The sequence below is a fragment of the Amblyomma mixtum genome, chromosome 2 (genome assembly GCF_055824585.1).
Source record: "Amblyomma mixtum isolate Tamu chromosome 2, ASM5582458v1, whole genome shotgun sequence".
Taxonomy (NCBI): domain Eukaryota; kingdom Metazoa; phylum Arthropoda; class Arachnida; order Ixodida; family Ixodidae; genus Amblyomma; species Amblyomma mixtum.
Window position 1 is genome coordinate 164,370,198 of NC_143013.1, and position 16,600 is coordinate 164,386,797.

The following is a 16,600-nucleotide window of genomic DNA, read 5'->3' on the forward strand; positions in this document are numbered from 1 at the left end:
CTCAGTCGCTTTGGGACGTTAAACCCCAAGAAACCAAGAAAATCATTACTTTATTAATCTTTAACTATGACTGAGTACAACTCAGACTCGACAGCCAGCTGGCTATGCCTTGCACGCCAAGAATACTGACCACTTTCGGTTAAAGCCAAATTTCAAAAACATGGCTTACTGTTATCGGAGTTTTTCTGTTTAAATCAAAAAGTCAAGCCCCTAGACACAGTGCACAGAATGTGGACAAAAAGCTCAATCTCTCTCTTTCAGGTTTGGCAGCTGACAAATGTATGACACACTCCCCACAGTTAAATAAACACACAGCATAGCTACATCATCAGAGGAGTATATACAGTGATTTTCAATAGGCGGTGGATGCTGGCACTGAAAAAGATGTGGCAGGTCAAACACATTTTCTGTAGTCAGTACCTCCTGACAATGAAGTGCAATGCAACCTTCAAAACCATAAAAATTCCAAGCACAGAACAGTAAATGCAATTACCCATTTTCACAAACGAGGAGCAAGTTTTCGTTGGCACAGAATAATCAACGGAATGAAGAATAATGCTGCCAATCTGGGCTCTAAAATATTTGGATAATGGGGGCACACAGCCATACTTTTTCCTGAACAGTCCTGAAAGCTGAGACGACATGCACATGGCTGGTTGTGCTACTCCAAGAACAGAAGTCTGGAATGTTCTTTTGTACTTCATTTCAATGTTTACTTTTGCTGTTGCAAGATGGCCTGTGAGCTGCACATGCTTCTCCAGATCGTGGTATGTTTGGCGCATGATGCACCTCTCCGCTACTTGTACCAGCACAAGCTTACTGGCTGAAATAAGCTCCAGTGCATGCCCATTCCCATCCTCAAAAGGGAAGGTTGAGAACGTCCTTATGGGCCCGAACATACGTGCAGCATTTGCGACACGCACCAACTGGTGAACATTGAATGTCATAGAGACAGTGCCATACAACTTGTTCATCTGCTTCACAAAATTCAAGAACAAGGCTTCGGCTTCCGACACATCATCTGATGAGACAACATCTTTCAACAGCAAAAAGACTGCTCGAACAAATAGAGAAAAATGTATCAGAAAAACCCTGGGCAACACACCAGAAAGGCAAGGAACGCTATAAAATAGCAACCAGTACCTCCATTCTGTAGCCTTCCAAAATGAACGTTCTGAAAGGGGTCGGCCTGTTCTTGAAAATGTTATAGGTGGTTTAAGGACACATAGCCTCGCATCTAAATATTTCAGCTGGCGCCCAATATAGTATTGCGACCCAGTTGCTGAGAGCCACATATCTGCCAGCTGCTTTGTGACGCCTTCTAGGATGCAGTGCATATAGTCAGGAGGCAGACCCCAAACAAGATCGAAGCCTTTCAGCCGCATGAGTGGAGAAGGCCCCTTTAATACATTGACTGGCCTCTTCTGACATGCTGCCTGAATCATTGTTTGGGCCACAGCTCCATGGGTCCTGTCAGGTGTTGCTTGGTCGTGCCATGGGTACTTCACCACGCCTATAAATATGCATTCATGAAAGTAAGCGTCATTTCAGTAATGTAGATAAGACAGTTGAACAGTAATAAATGTATCTTATGGATAAGTTGCAAATTGCACCAAAATGCAGTTACACAGTTAACAGTTTACACAGTTTACATAGCATCGTAAATCTTTTGGAAGGCATAGCATTCACAAAGAAAAAGATGTGAAAAGCTATGACCCTTTTGTGGCAAAAACAGGGCAAAATTACACTTGCGGGTAAGCTAACCTCACCTTCACAACATCAGCAAGCCAAAACATGCTTTGTTGCCTCTTAATTTTTGTAATTAGGACAGCAGTCATTGAGCCATGCAAATGGCACTTCAATGGCAGCTGAAATCCACTTGGCTTCCAGTCTATGATTATGGTTCGCTAGAAGTGTTTTCACATTACATTTAGCATACAGTTTCTAATGCAAAACTAACTGCAGCAAGCACTTGTTCAGTAGGAAGAGACTGAAACAAATAAAAAAATGAATTTCTTGCATTCAGAAACACTTACCATCAACAGCTGTCCCTTCTTCCAAGCACCAGCTGCAGCCAAAATAGCCAATAAATTGATTTGCATTTAAATGGGCTGCTCCTGTAGGTGAGTCCACGCAGCAAACAAGGGCGTGAACTGCTGATGTAACAGCTGCACCTGCATGGGACCACAGAAGTCTACCTATCTTGTTGACTTCGTCAACAAACCTTGCCATGAATATATTCATGGGTGGATGCGTCTTTGCAAACCACAAGGCTGAAATCGTTACATTTTTCCACCGAATTTGAATTGGAAGTTCATTCACCATGAACTGAATTGGCCAAATGGTGCTCTTACTCGATTCAAAAACTGGAGCACCATCTGTGTTAAATGTAAGTGTGAGGTCGCTCCAGGTCATATTCAGTTGTTTCCTTATCCTGCGATACAGATCGCCATCAGTGATGTCTGCGTACACTCCCAGTGTAAGTGGCTGGCTTGACAACTTGCGGAGATTGTTGAACAGAACATTACTTGTGCGCCGCTCAAGGTCAAGCAGCTGTTGTTTGATGTTAAACATAACAAAAAAACTTCCGATGCTCATCAGGCTTTGGAATGTTTTTACCACACCACATGGTTTGCAGGTCACTGGCGTTCCTATTCCAACATCACGAGAGTTTCCAAGGTATTCATGGCAAGAGTGGCAAAAGAAGTGGAATGTCAGTGCACACTTCCTTTTCTTCCAGAACTTTCTTCGCAAATATGTGCTTCCTGGCACTATTTGACAGCCAAACAGAGCATTTATAAGCACCAAGAGCCTTCTCACTTGTGCCCATGTCAGTCCCGAGGTTACAATGTATGCAAGGGGAAGGAGGTGTGCCTGCGCTTTGGTTGTAGATTGGTGCGGTAGGGTTTCTTTTGAGAGAGCTTCAAAGTTCTTCATGAAATCATCAGTAAAGTCAGACCCTTAAGAACTGTCATTTCCCGTGAAATCCTGAGAGTCATCTACGGCGTCAGCATCAGTTTCTTCACTCAGGCTGTCTGGTGGAGCCTCACAGTCAGAGTTCACATCAGAATTCTGCTCAGAAGCACAGCTATCACTGCTAGAGATGGCGGCATGACCTTCACAAGGTGCATGAGCATCGCTACTGCTCGCACTGCTTCCAGTTCCTGGCAGCTCACGGATGCACTTGTGCTAGAGGAGGCACCTAAAGCAGTGTCATCGAAGCGGTGCTGAGAAGACACTTCAGTCGCGCAGTCCGCAGAATCAATTTCTCCAGCCAAATGCGCAGTCTGGCTGTCGGGGTTCGGCGATGCTTCCTGAAATAGTGTAAAAAAATGAAATTAGCTCCTAACGCTTCACCTCGACACCTACTACTACAAACACGAACGTTAGCGCGGGGTTACAAATTTCACCGGTACCTTAGCACTGCTAGCCTGGGACGCTTTGGCCTTCTGGCGTTGGCTGCAGACAGTCTACTTGGGCACCTTCGCAGTGGATCCAGGCTGGAAATAGCGCCTGTAGCGTTGCCGCGGCGCCTGTGGCATAGCTAAGTTTGTTGCAGCGTCAAACTGTCGACGTCGTGCACTTTCACGATAGGAGCCCACTGTGCTGGAGCACCGATGGGAATAAGCACACAACACAAGGCGTGCGTGTGTGTGTATAGGTATAGCGTGAAGAACACGAAGAGCACTCTTACGCAAGAGGCTATGGAGCGCTCTGTCGGTCAGCATCAAAGCTGACTACGAAACGACCTAAAGTGTAAATGAAGGCAAATATTTTCTGCTCACATTAGCTCTTAGTTTTGTTGTTCGGTGACTTTTTATTAGCGGTAAATTATTGACCAGAAGCGTACAAAAAGTTGCCCAACTTTTTCTATTTCTTTTTTTTTAGCGTAGGTACCATGGAAGAAGAAAGTTTTTTTTCCTCCGTGGTAGGTACAGTGGCTGGAATGCAGGCGCCTACGGCGACGTGGAGAGAGCCAATCTTCGACCGCATGCCGCGTGCGGCGTTTGAAGCACGAGTTGTCAGCGTTTCGCTCCCCTTTTCCCCCTCAAATTTTGTAATAGCACAGCGTCGCCTCGCGTCCACAATGCCAAACTTCCCTCTAAAAGACGCTTTTATTAGCAAAAATCTGCGCATTTTTTACAAAAAAAGTAGTAAAAAAATCTAAAAAGAACTACTTTTGTTATTATTTTGTAAATAATGCGGTGAATAAAAATAAAACCTAAAACTTTTAGTAATAGGCTAGCGCCATCGCACGGGTTCTCAGTGAAACAGTTGGACAATCGCAATAATATGCGAACGGGATGGTCTACGGTCTAAGCTTGCAAAGCCGTCTTCCTTTCTGTAATTTCTTTCGCTGTGGACGCCGTTTCTCTTCATCCGCTACGCTGCAAAATGCTCGCGTTTGTGCAGTATACGTGCGATTTGACGACGTGCGTGGTGGAGGAGTCACAAATACAATTCTTCACCCGAAAAACATCGCGGATTATGAACCGGCCAAAACTTACAACGTTTATTGGAGCGGCGATGCGACTACTTCGGGTGGCTACTACGACGCCAAAATTCTGCACTTGGTGGGTTAGTCACAAAATACATAGTGTTCTGGGTTATCGTTGGATACAGCGTGCGTTTTTGGTAAGGGGAAGAGAAAATTATTTTGCGTTGTGCTGAGACGTACACTTTGTGCTCGCCGGGGGGCTCAATGGATTCGGCGTTCAGCTAAATTTTGGACCTTTCGCAGCCGTATCTGGCTGTTAAAACTCGAGCGCACTAGAAAAGCCTGCTCACATCTGTAAATACTTCTCAGTGTTAGTAGGGCGTTTATCCCCGTGGTAGCTGCGGATGTGTTGGGAGTAGATAAAAAATAACGAGCTTGCTTTCATAGTGGGGGACTTGTTTGATGCAATTGGTGGGAAATCGATTTGTTTTATATTTTAAGATATGTAAGCTCAGGCTTAAAGAATTGAGGATAGCGAGGAAGACACAGCTGCCGACTACCCGAAACAGTCACTGTAATTGCTGTGAAACGAAAATTTCTCGGCCAAGCCAGTGACCTTGCAGCTTCCTGGTACTGCACCATTAAAGTGCTGAGACAAGAATTGCATAGTGATTTTGTACACCTTTTAGTGTACTGTTTTGATCATTAATTGTTATCAATATGTCACAAATTTTTATGCAGAACCCCTGGTCTCTTCTGCCTTTAGTCGCTGTACTTACAGTATGCTATCACTTTATATGTCGTGTGCAGAGACAAAAGAAGAAATGAAAGCTTTCTCTGGAAACAGGTTTAGAAAAACTCTTGTTTCCTCTGAAGGGAAAAAAAAAGCAAAGGGCAAGGTAGGTTCATTATCTTATGACTGCGCTGTGTTTGAAAATGTTCCATTCCGATATGGTGTTTCGGCTTCCTAATTAACACCATAGAAGTGGGCTTGGCTACCAGCTTTCAGCCGGTTGAAAGGGTGCACCTCTGGTGTACTCTTTCTTATTGATGTGAAAGCGCTGGTCGAAGTTGCAAAAGCTTGACCACATGTAGAGCTGGGTGTGATATTGAGTGCTTTATACCTGTTCAATAATGAGATTTTTTCAACACTGTAGACATGATTGTTGGACGTGTATGAAATTTTTTTTAACTATTCTCTAAGATGTCTAGAGCCATAGCTTGAGGATTCTCTGATGACTACTAGTTAAGTGTGATTTATTACAAATGCACCTTGTTTTAGGGAATGCATTAGAAAGCTGGACTGGCTGGTAGATGTTCGTATAGTGGCCTCCAGCATAATATAGCAAAACACGACAGAACACAGCACTGACTCACAGGAACTATATTGTTGTTTCATAAATAAAATTCATTTAAGAGTCAGCACTGCTTGTCATCTTTCATTGGGGTATGCTGTCAACCTTAAAAGCGCGTTCACACTGGCGAGTCACGGAGGGGGAGCCCCAAACAAGTCGCCAGCGACCTTTTTGGGCAAATCGATCGCCAACCGATTTCTTGTGATGCACCATCAAGTCCCAAAACTGCTAAAAAATCCAAGGCGTTGGGGGCTACGACACCGTGTCATGTTGCGTTAATATTCGGGTTCTTGCTGTGCTGGGAAATTGAAGCCACCTGCATGCGCCCGTTCTAGGCACCTGTGTTCAGACATACACGCTTCGGCGGCCATTTTGCACCTTCTGCTGCGTATGTTGTTGTTTTCTGTTTGATTAGGTGTTGAGTCTTTCAAGAAATTTTCCATAGAGGCTATCAATGACGCGCTCTAATACTTTTCCATTCTCATGATTAAGCAGCACCTGAATTTCATATGCTGCTAAAACAAAAAAAAACTGAAATGTGGAAAGAGATATTGGAGTTGTCTTGGAGCATTTACACAGACAACAGGTCATGCGTCCATTTTGCATGCCGCCTTCGTGATATCGAGACAATTAGTGGAGTAATTTTCCCACGTTCACAATTAACTATGTCCTTTTTCGCTGTTAGGTTACTCTCACTATGTGTTGTGAGGTGGCACATATGTGTCCTTGGCCATTTCTCCACATGTGGTAGAAGAGGTACAGTGCGCTACTTAGTAAGACAAACACGTCACAGGAGCCAGAAAGAGGAAACTGACTTCGGTGGTACCATTCATCGTGCGCACACTGCTGGGTCTGCAGACGCTCACGTGGCTGGCTGCTTACTGCCACTGCAAGCAGGGGCACATACACAGCCACTGCTGGCTTCGTTGTTGGTGCACTACAGCTTTCTGGGCTTTCAAAGCCGCATTACGCCTGAACAAACTTGAGCATGGTCACTCACACCCTCATGTGTGAGTTTAATGGGGAGAGGACACGCGAGCGGTGCCTCTCCTCCCCTGCCCATTTTCGTTTGTAGGAGGAGGTCTCAGGAAGCCAGTCGTAAACTCTACTGTCCTGTGTAAACACTTCTTGTCGCTCAGCGCCCGTCGCGAGTTGACTAGAGCAAGTTGCGTCGCATTCACGACTCGCCAGTGTGAACGCTCCTTTCCTATCATAGTTGCATGATTACTGCAGCAACTGTTAGCCAGCTTTATTCCCTCTGTTGCATCTTCATTATTGCTTGATGATGCGGCATAATATTTTACACATCTGCCAATGCAATTGCAGGTAATGCAGTCTGCAAAAAAGTCAGGATGCAAGTGCAGCATAGTCAGGAACTTGAATTGATCCAGGAAGCAATAAACGACAACATTGTCGATTGAGTTCCATTAGCTTTGTACCAATACCTGGAGCAAAGGCTGAAATCAGCTGAGGCTGAGCTCGCCGAGGTTAGGAACGCACATTCGGATGATGCTGCCGCACCGTCAAGTGCAGTTTGCGAAGATCTGGTGGCCGAGCTTGAAGAGGCAAGAAAGGAAGTAAAAGCTCTTCAAGCATTGAATTCAAAGCTGCAGGAGGCCCTCACTTCCAATATATTTGATGCTGGTGAGTGCTGTTTAGAAGGGTGCCTCTCTCAATCATGATAAGGCAATGTGAATTGCAAATCGCATATTTCAAGCAGCTTTAGTATCAGGGAAGCTCTCTTGGAAAACATCCTTTTTGCACACACTCATTGAAAGGAAGCTTAGTGCAAAGACAGAAGGGGGACAATCACTGGACACTTGTAACATGAATGGGATATTTTAGAACTCCTTGTGCTCTTAAATGTCTTAGTTTAGTTTTGTGAGCACATGATTTTAAGAAGCCTGGTAGAATATTCCTCCAGAACGAACTCCTAATCACATTGCAATACCGCTGACTGCTGTTTGAAAATCATGATCATATTGCTAGGAAATGTAACTCTATTTCAGGTACCTGGAAATGGCTGTGTGCCTGCTACATGCAGTGGTGGGAATGCTGCACCAATTGCACTAACCTGCACTATTGCGTTAAACCTTTTACATGTTGCCACAGATAGGTGGTTTTTGATGAAATGGTGGAGGTGCAGCGCAAAAAAATTCCAGCAGCCAAGAGCCGTGACGTACTCGAGGCAGTAAAAGCTGCTGCCTGTATGTGCACAGGCAGGACAGGTTTATTCTCTGTGTGACAAGTTTCGCTTTGTAGCCTTTTATTGCCTGCTGTTAGTACATGGGGTGCACGAGTTTTGCTCATCTGCCTCGACAGCACTGCCAGCATCTGGAATGAACACGGTGATGTGCATGCATTGAAAATGATTGCTTTCAAGGGACTCAGTCTCATGAAAGCACTTTCTTTAGTAAATAGTATAATTTTGGTCCTGCTAAATTTATCAGGCTTTTAGGTGAGTAGCCTTCTACGGGTCGGATAGGGTTAATCTGTAACTGCGAGTAAGGTTTCAGGCACATTACAGCTGATAGCTTGATTTCATGGACCTCACCCGGGCACGCTGTAAGAGCGGCACCAGTAACCAAGCTTGCGTTGAAGGAAGCTTAAGGGAAGCAGTTTAAAATGGGGATTTCTTGACATTCCGTGCAACTTTTGCATGCAAAATATCGCGCTAAAATTAGCTCTACAAAAGTTGGCTTGTTTATTTTTAAGTAAAGGTTAATGCATAAAAATTTGAACATTTTATTTACTTCGTATATGGTGCCAAGAAATAACCAGTAAAAAATTTTTCAACTTACAGAAGCGAAGCTCATTTGTGCTACGGCCAGTGAGGTGCCGTTGAGCATCGTTTACAAACAGCAGGCAGAGCCTGCAGCATTGAATGGCAAGTCATTTCCTTCAATTGTGTATTTATTAATTTCTGAAGTGGTATGAATGCATGGTACACAATAGCAAAAGGACATATTTTGCAACCTGCTTCTATTTGACAGGGTCCACTACGGCCCCTCCTGCTTGCAGTAGTGGCATTTCACAAGGTACAGGTCAGTGTGGCAAGATTCAGTATTTGATCAAAGTGGTGGTCAGTCTTCTGTGCTTCCTTTGGCTACAGTGCTTTCTTCTGTCGGAATGTGTGGTTGCGCTGCCTGCATGTCATTTTTCCAGTTTCAATAAATCATTTTATCAATTTATAAATTCTCGAATCTAAGCCGATTTACAAGTTTCTTATCCTGTGCCTGTGTTCTGAGAAATACTGTCAACCTAGGTTTGAATAAGTATTGTCACCAGGAAGCGGGAAGCACAGCCGTATTCTCAGACGAGGCTCCGAACCGCCGAGCACAAGCTAGACGAAGACGACGCTCCGCCACGCGCTGGGAGCCAAGTTTCGGCCACCAGGTGGCGCCTGCAGAGTGTCAGCAGTGTGGCATTGCCCCCCTCCCTCCCAAGAGGCATCGGCTCGATGCCGCACAGGCGGGGAAAAAAAACAAGAATAGAGGGAGGGCGGAAAGTTAACGGCGCGAGTGTCTCCGTGAAGAGGGGGATAACGGGAGTAATACGGCTTCATTCTGGCCACGTGGACTACTTCGGACGTCGGTTGTCGAGAGGACCGGACAGTTCCTTGAGGAAGCACTTCGTAGGTCACCGTGCTGAGGCGGCGTAACACCTGGTAGGGACCAAAGTAACGGCGAAGAAGCTTCTCAGAGCGCCCTCGCAAACGGATCGGGCTCCACACCCAGACTTGGTCACCGGGGGTGTAAATCACCTCCCTGCGGCGGAGGTTGTAACGCTTGGCGTCGCGTTGTTGTTGGCGCCGGATTCGTTCTCGAGCCACATGGCGAGCGGCTTCGGCGTCACGAACAAATTGGTCAGCGGCCACGACAGAAGAAGGAACAGGGTCCGGAAGGAGCATGGCGTTCAGCATGGTCAGGGCTTCGCGACCGTGCACCAAATGGAACGGAGTGAAGCGTGTCCTTTCGTGTAGCGCAGTGTTGTACGCGAACGTGATGTAAGGTAGTATCCGGTCCCAGTTCCCATGGTCATCGTCGACATACATCAAAATCATATAAGCGATTGTCTTGTTTAGCCGCTCAGTCAGTCCGTTTGTTTGCGGATGGTAGGCTGTAGTCTTTAGATGGCTGGTGCCACTGAGACGAAGTACCTCGCCCGTTAATGCCGACGTAAACGCGGTTCCCCTGTCAGTTAATACGACTGTAGGGGCTCCGTGACGAAGCACAATGTTGTGAATGAAGAAATCTGCGACTTCGGCTGCGGTACCACGGGGAAGGGCCTTGGTCTCACAGTAGCGGTTAAGATAGTCAGTGGCAACAGCAATGCGCCGGTTACCCATAGAATACGCCGGAAATGGACCGAGTAAGTCCATGCCAACCTGTTGAAATGGGAGCCTCGGGGGATCAATAGGCTGCAGGAGCCCGGCTGGTTTAGTCGGCGGCGTCTTCTGGCGCTGGCACTCACGACATGTTCGTACGTAGCGTTGGACAAGCGCAGCAAGCCTGGGCCAGTAGTACTTGTGACGTATGCGCGCCAACGTGCGGGAAAACCCGAGGTGGCCCGAAGAAAGGTCGTCGTGGCACGGACGCAAAACTTCGTCACGAAGCGCTGTAGGTACTGCAAGCAGATAGACAGTGTCCGTTGGGCCGTAATTATTTTTGTAGAGGACACCATCACGCAAGCAAAACGACGACAGTCCGCGCTTGAAGAGTCGAGGAGGAGATACGGCCGCCGACTGCCAACTCTTTTTTGATGGCAAATACAACGCAGTTTACGGCAAGTGAAACCAAAGCACTTTACCGCCTTGTCACGCGCACATGTAAACATAAAATTCCGGTGAAAACACAGCTGACTAACCATGTAACACTGCGAGGTACTAAAGAACGAAATGAAAACTTGAGCCAAATGCACGCTGCACTTCATGCAAAATGAGAACAACAATAAGTGAGCATGACGGAGATTGATTGAAAGACTCTTATTTCCATCTTGAAAGACTGCATCGACAGAGATGAAAAGAAGGCAAATCTCATTCAACAAATACCCGGTGTAAAGGCAAAAACTCGTCTGTTCGTCTGTTTCTCGTCTGTTCTACCTTCCATGTTGCACACCAACCCCCGCAAGTTCTCGAAAACTATAAACCCATCACATTCGAAGCCTCTAACATTACATGACGACGACAACAATCTTATCCCGGAACACGAATCTAGCCACGCTTTTAATAACTTTTTTTCTTCAGTTTTTACTAAAGAACCTGACGGTGACTTACCGGATTTCGCAGCTCTCGGCCACCCAGCTATGCCACAGATTACAATTGATACTAATGGAATCATGAAACTTATTGAATCATTGAAACTTACTTCTTCATCTGGTGTTGACGGCATAAATTCTAAAATCCTAAAAAATACTAAAAACACTGTAAGTGTAATATTGTGCCACCTCTTTCAGCAGTCCATATCAACAGGTGTCCTTCCACAAGATTGGAAAGTTGGTAAGATCATTCCAGTCCCCAAAAAGGGCTCACCTGTTTCATGCAAAAATTACCGCCCCATTTCCCTCACAAGCGTCTGTTCGAAACTAATGGAACATATTATTTATTCGCACATAGTCAAATTCCTTGTCTCCGTAAAATTCTTTCATACTAACCAGCATGGCTTTTTGAAAGGACGTTCATGTGACTCCCAATTGACTCTCTTTATTAATGACCTAAGCTCCAAACTTGATTTAAACGTTCCTACTGACACTCACTTCCTTGATTTCGAAAAAGCTTTCGATAAAGTACCGCATAAAAGACTGCTACTAAAGTTATCGTGTCTAAATCTTAATTCGTTAGTATTAGAATGGCTTTCTAACTTTTTGACTAACAGAGAGCAATTTGTCTATGCTAACAATCATTCTTCTCCACGTAACCCGGTCATTTCAGGTGTTCCCCAAGGTACAGTCCTAGGACCTTTGCTTTTCCTCATATATATTAACGATCTTCCTTCCAGTATTTCCTCTACCATTCGTTTATTTGCTGACGATTGTGTAATTTACCGCCCAATCACTAACGGTACTGACGCTGGCATTCTTCAACAAGATCTTAACCGAATCCAAACTTGGTGCGAACGTTGGTTAATGTCTCTCAATATTTCCAAAACATGTTTAATCTCATTCCATCGTCAGCAGATGCATACTCCTTCTAAATACACTCTTTTCGGTTCAGAAGTATCGTCCGTCTCTTCCTCTAAGTACTTGGGTATTACTGTAACGCAAAACCTAACATGGTCATCTCATATCACGAACATCGCTAACGAAGCTAATCGTACCCTTGGTTTCATACGGCGCAATCTACGTTTTGCCTCCCCATCCATCAAATCATTAGCATACATAACTTTTGTCCGTCCTAAACTAGAATATGCTTCGGCAATATGGGATCCTCACCAGTCTAACCTCTCTTTAACCTTAGAAAAAATACAAAATCGAGCTATCCGTTTCATTTATTCTGACTATTCGTGCTACACTAGTGTGTCTGCCTTAAAAACTAAAGCTAACTTACCCAGCCTTGAAACGCGACGAAAAATTTCTCGATTGTGCCTCTTTCATATGTTTTATCATTTATCTTTAGGAGAATCAGTCATATCACCTGCTTATCGCCTCTCAAGCCGTATTAACCACCATAAGGCCGTCTACGCCCCCACCGCAAGAACTACCGCTCATTCTCGATCTTTTTTCGTCACGTCATCGCGGGACTGGAATGATCTGCCACAGGACGCCGTGCATCACATCAACGCCATCCATTTTAAGAACGCCATCAAGACCATTATTGTTTAACTGTCATGCCCATCCCTCATGTAATGCCCCATACCAGGGGCCTTTGAGGTATCAAATAAAAAAAAAACTGAGGAAATAAAAACATGCAGGCGCAATGCAAAGTAGCAGGCAACAAGAGGAAAAGGCTAAAAAACCAATGGTCAATCAAAGTAAAGGTGAAACTCGCGAAGTCAAAAACGTGAATTGCAAGAATAGAAAAACTGCCGTGAAAAATGAACAATGTGCGCTAGTGTGAGCACGAAACACTATGGTAAAAATATTGAAACTCAGCCTGTAACTAGTGAAGAGTTTCATCCTTGTAAGACTGGACAGTGCATAAAAAAAGGTTTTGGCTGAAGTCCTCCAAAAAGCCATTTCTTCCGGTAGAAGCGAAACAGAGACGATGCTGACAAAGTTGTTGCTGGATTCTATAAAGTGTGCCGCTTCCACGATAACCCTTTCCATTTGGTCCTTCAGCCTTAACAGAAAGGTAATACGTTCAAAAAGCGATTTGCAGGGAATTTTTCTCTTTGCCTCACCTTTATCCTTGGAACCTTTGCAGTGTTGGGCTGAATGACCTCCTGCATTTTTTGTTCACAGTCCACTTGTGTTCACGTGCCCTTTCGTTGATACATCTATCGGTTTCTCCAATATAGACCGTGTGGCAGGTCAGGGGAATTGCTAACACAACCCGTAAAATGCACTCTGGGAATTTCTTCTCGCGCTCGTCGGAGCACTTTGGCTTACTGTAATTTGTGTCACAAAGGCGCGCACTCTTCTGAGCTAAGCGGAGCGGAGAAGACGACATTTGCCTTGTAACGTCTAGCAAATTTCTGATTTTATGTGAGACACGGTTAATGCGGTTAGTGTGGGAAACAGCCTGGAGTTTTTCTTTCTGTTTTTCACAAAGTTTCAATTTTTCTAGCAAGCTTTTCTACACACAGGTAATTTACAAAAGTTCGTATCCAGTCGAAAGAAGCGTTGCACTTGCAGATAGCAGCTATATTCTATTTTATGCCCGCAGGATTTTACGAGAACGGACTTGCAAGCTGTGGTTATATTAGCGCGCTTCACAAGCTTGAAATGCGCGCTTTCACGGCACTTGGAATCCAATCACCTGGAGTTGGAATCCAATCAAGATACAGGAATTTCATGTGTGAACCTGGTAGCTTTCCTGCTCTGTGATGAGCATGTGATGAGTGGGTCGAGGAATGACTTTCTTGCCAGAAGGTTCTGCGTGTCTTATATACCTCACCTGTCCACAACAGATAATCTCGGTGATACCGTCACCAACGTTCTAGATATATTTGCAATTACTTCCAGGGGCCTCACCTTCACCCATATGTTGCCAATGATAATAGCCTACTGTTCACTGACATAAAACTTGATTGCGCGTCGAAGCATTATTGTTGGCATTACAACTCCAAGTCAAAAAAGAACCCGCATTCATTTGAAAGGGCGCATTCTAGGCTTGTTAAGCGCGCTAATACAACCATAGCTTGCAATTCTGCTCTCGAAAAATTCTAAGAGCATAAAATGGAACAAAGCTTCAATCAGCAAGTGCAGCGCTTCTGTTCAGGTGAATTCCCACATCTCTTAATTAGCAGTGTGTGTGAAAGTCTGTTACAAAAAATGAAACCTTGTATGAAACAGCAAGAGACCGTCAAAAAAAGACAAATTGCAGACTGTTCCCTACATTCATTGTGTCTCACATAAAATAAAACAGTGGCTAGATGTTACGTCGTAAAGGTCGACTTCTTGGCTCTGTGTAGGCTTTGCAAACTGTGCGCCTTGTTGACACAAACAAAGCAGGATAGGCCACAGTGTTCCATCAAGCACAAGAAGAAATTTCCAGAGTGCATTTCGGGGGCTGTGTATGCAATTTCCCGGACCTTTCACAGGGTCTATATTGCTCAAAACGATAGGTGTATCACAGAAAGGGCACGCGAACAGAACTGGACTGTGAATGAAAATGCAGGAGGTCACTGAGCCCAAAAGTTTAAAGGCTCCGAGGATAAAAGTGAGGGAAAGAGAAAGATGCCCTGCAAACCGCTCTTCGAAAACATGACCATTGTATTGACATCGAGGGACAAGATAGAATTGGAAATGTTGGTAGTGTTGTAGATAAGAAAATCCTGTAACAAATGCGTCAGCACCCTCTCTGGTTTCCTTTCACCAGAAGAAATTGCTTTTCTCGAGAGTACTTGTAAAACATTGTCTTTTCTCACAGTGCTCGGTCTTAAAGGGATGAAACTGTTCACGAGTTATAGGCTGTCTTTTAATATTTTTTAAGCATGAAATGCTTTTAGCTCCCGTTGTCGGCAGTGTGGTGACGTCACGCCGAGACCGAGAGCCATCATCCGGGCACTGAAATCCACTCATCCGGGCACTGAATTCCAGTCATCCGGGCACTGAAATCCACTCATCCGGGCACTGAATTCCAGTCATCCGGGCACTGAAATCCACTCATCCGGGCACTGAAATCCACTCATCCGGGCACTGAATTCCAGTCATCCGGGCACTGAAATCCACTCATCCGGGCACTGAATTCCAGTCATCCGGGCACTGAATTCCAGTCATCCGGGCACTGAATTCCAGTCATCCGGGCTCTAAAACGAGAACATCCGGGCACCGTACGAGACTTAACGAGATTTAACGAGACTCTCTAAGCCCTCCTACGCGACCGGCATGCAAGCGCCGGTTGGTCTCCAAACGAGACAAAAAATAACTGCTGCCAGTGCCTTCTCAATGTTTATCAAGATATCAGTTGAGCTGTGGGTTTGATAATGCACGGAATTATAATTTCCGATCTCTAATAACGCGTGCAAAAAGCACATAAATGCCATGTTACACTTCGTTGTCATACGTGATCCGGGGGAGAAGCGCTGCGTTCAAAGGGCAAGGCTTCGCGCCGAACGGGTGGTAGCGTTCCTCCCTTCCTTTACGGTGCGGTTTGTGTGTCCACCGAGATGGCAGAGAATTACTGCGCCATTTCATTTCCTCAAAAAACCTTGCGTTCAAATGGCAAGGCATCGCGCTGAACGAGTGGTGGCGTTCCTCCCTTCCTTTACGGTGCGGTTCGGGTGTCCACCGAGATGACATTAGGCCCGTAAACATCTCATGCTTACTCTACTCTCGTTTACGGGAGAGGCAGAGATTTTTTTTGTTTCATGGTTTCTTACGCCCACATTCGCGCACATCCTGCCTTTTTCGTCCTAGTTTCTCCTCTTTTGCAATTCACTTTTTTCACGTCAGCACTTGCACCTTTACTATAGTTTTATTCCCTACTTTTTCCCCTTACCCCGATTAATCGTCGAAGGGCATATGCATTCCTTTCATACCGCCGCGGTAGCGGTGGCTCAGTGGTTATGGTGCTCGGCTGCTGACCCGAAGGACGCGGGTTCGAACCCGGCCGCGGTGGTTGAATTTCTTTGCAGGAGAAATTTTAGAGGCCCGTGTGCTGTGCGATGTCAGTGCACGTTAATGAACCCCAGGTGGTCGAAATTTCCGGAGCCCTCCACTACGGCGTCTCTCATAGCGTTAGTCGCTTTGGGACGTTAAACCCCACAAACCAAACCAAACCATTTCGCCCTTACTTCGGTTAATTATTGAAGAACATTTTCCTCCCTTTCTTATTCTTATCCTCTATTATTGTTACTGTTGTTTATATGACGGGCAGTGTGCCCTTTACTCAATTTTTTATGTTGTTCTTTAGCGTGCATCAGTGTTACACGGCTGTGATCGCAACTCAGTTTTATCTGGACTTGTGCGAGTGACGAGGCGGTCAGCTACTGGGGTTCCGCTTGATATAGACTGTTTTGTATTTTTCAAGAATAATAAGTTAGCAGTCTGCGCCTGTGGTGTCTTGTGTGTTCCTCGCTGGCTATGTCCTCGTCTTTTGCACAATTTTGAGCTTTCTGAAACCAAAAAGTGACCCCCAAAACAGCATGACGTCTTCAGCGTTTCACTTGGCCTCAACTGTGTAGCATAAGGTTGGTTGGTTTATGGG

General features: G+C 45.2%; 1 pseudogene; it reads right to left on the reverse strand.

Annotated features, from left to right (window-relative positions):
• Positions 1–243: 243 nt before the first annotated feature.
• LOC149361463 (uncharacterized) lies at positions 244–2,937 on the reverse strand (annotated as a pseudogene).
• Between the last annotated feature and the right edge of the window lie 13,663 nt (positions 2,938–16,600).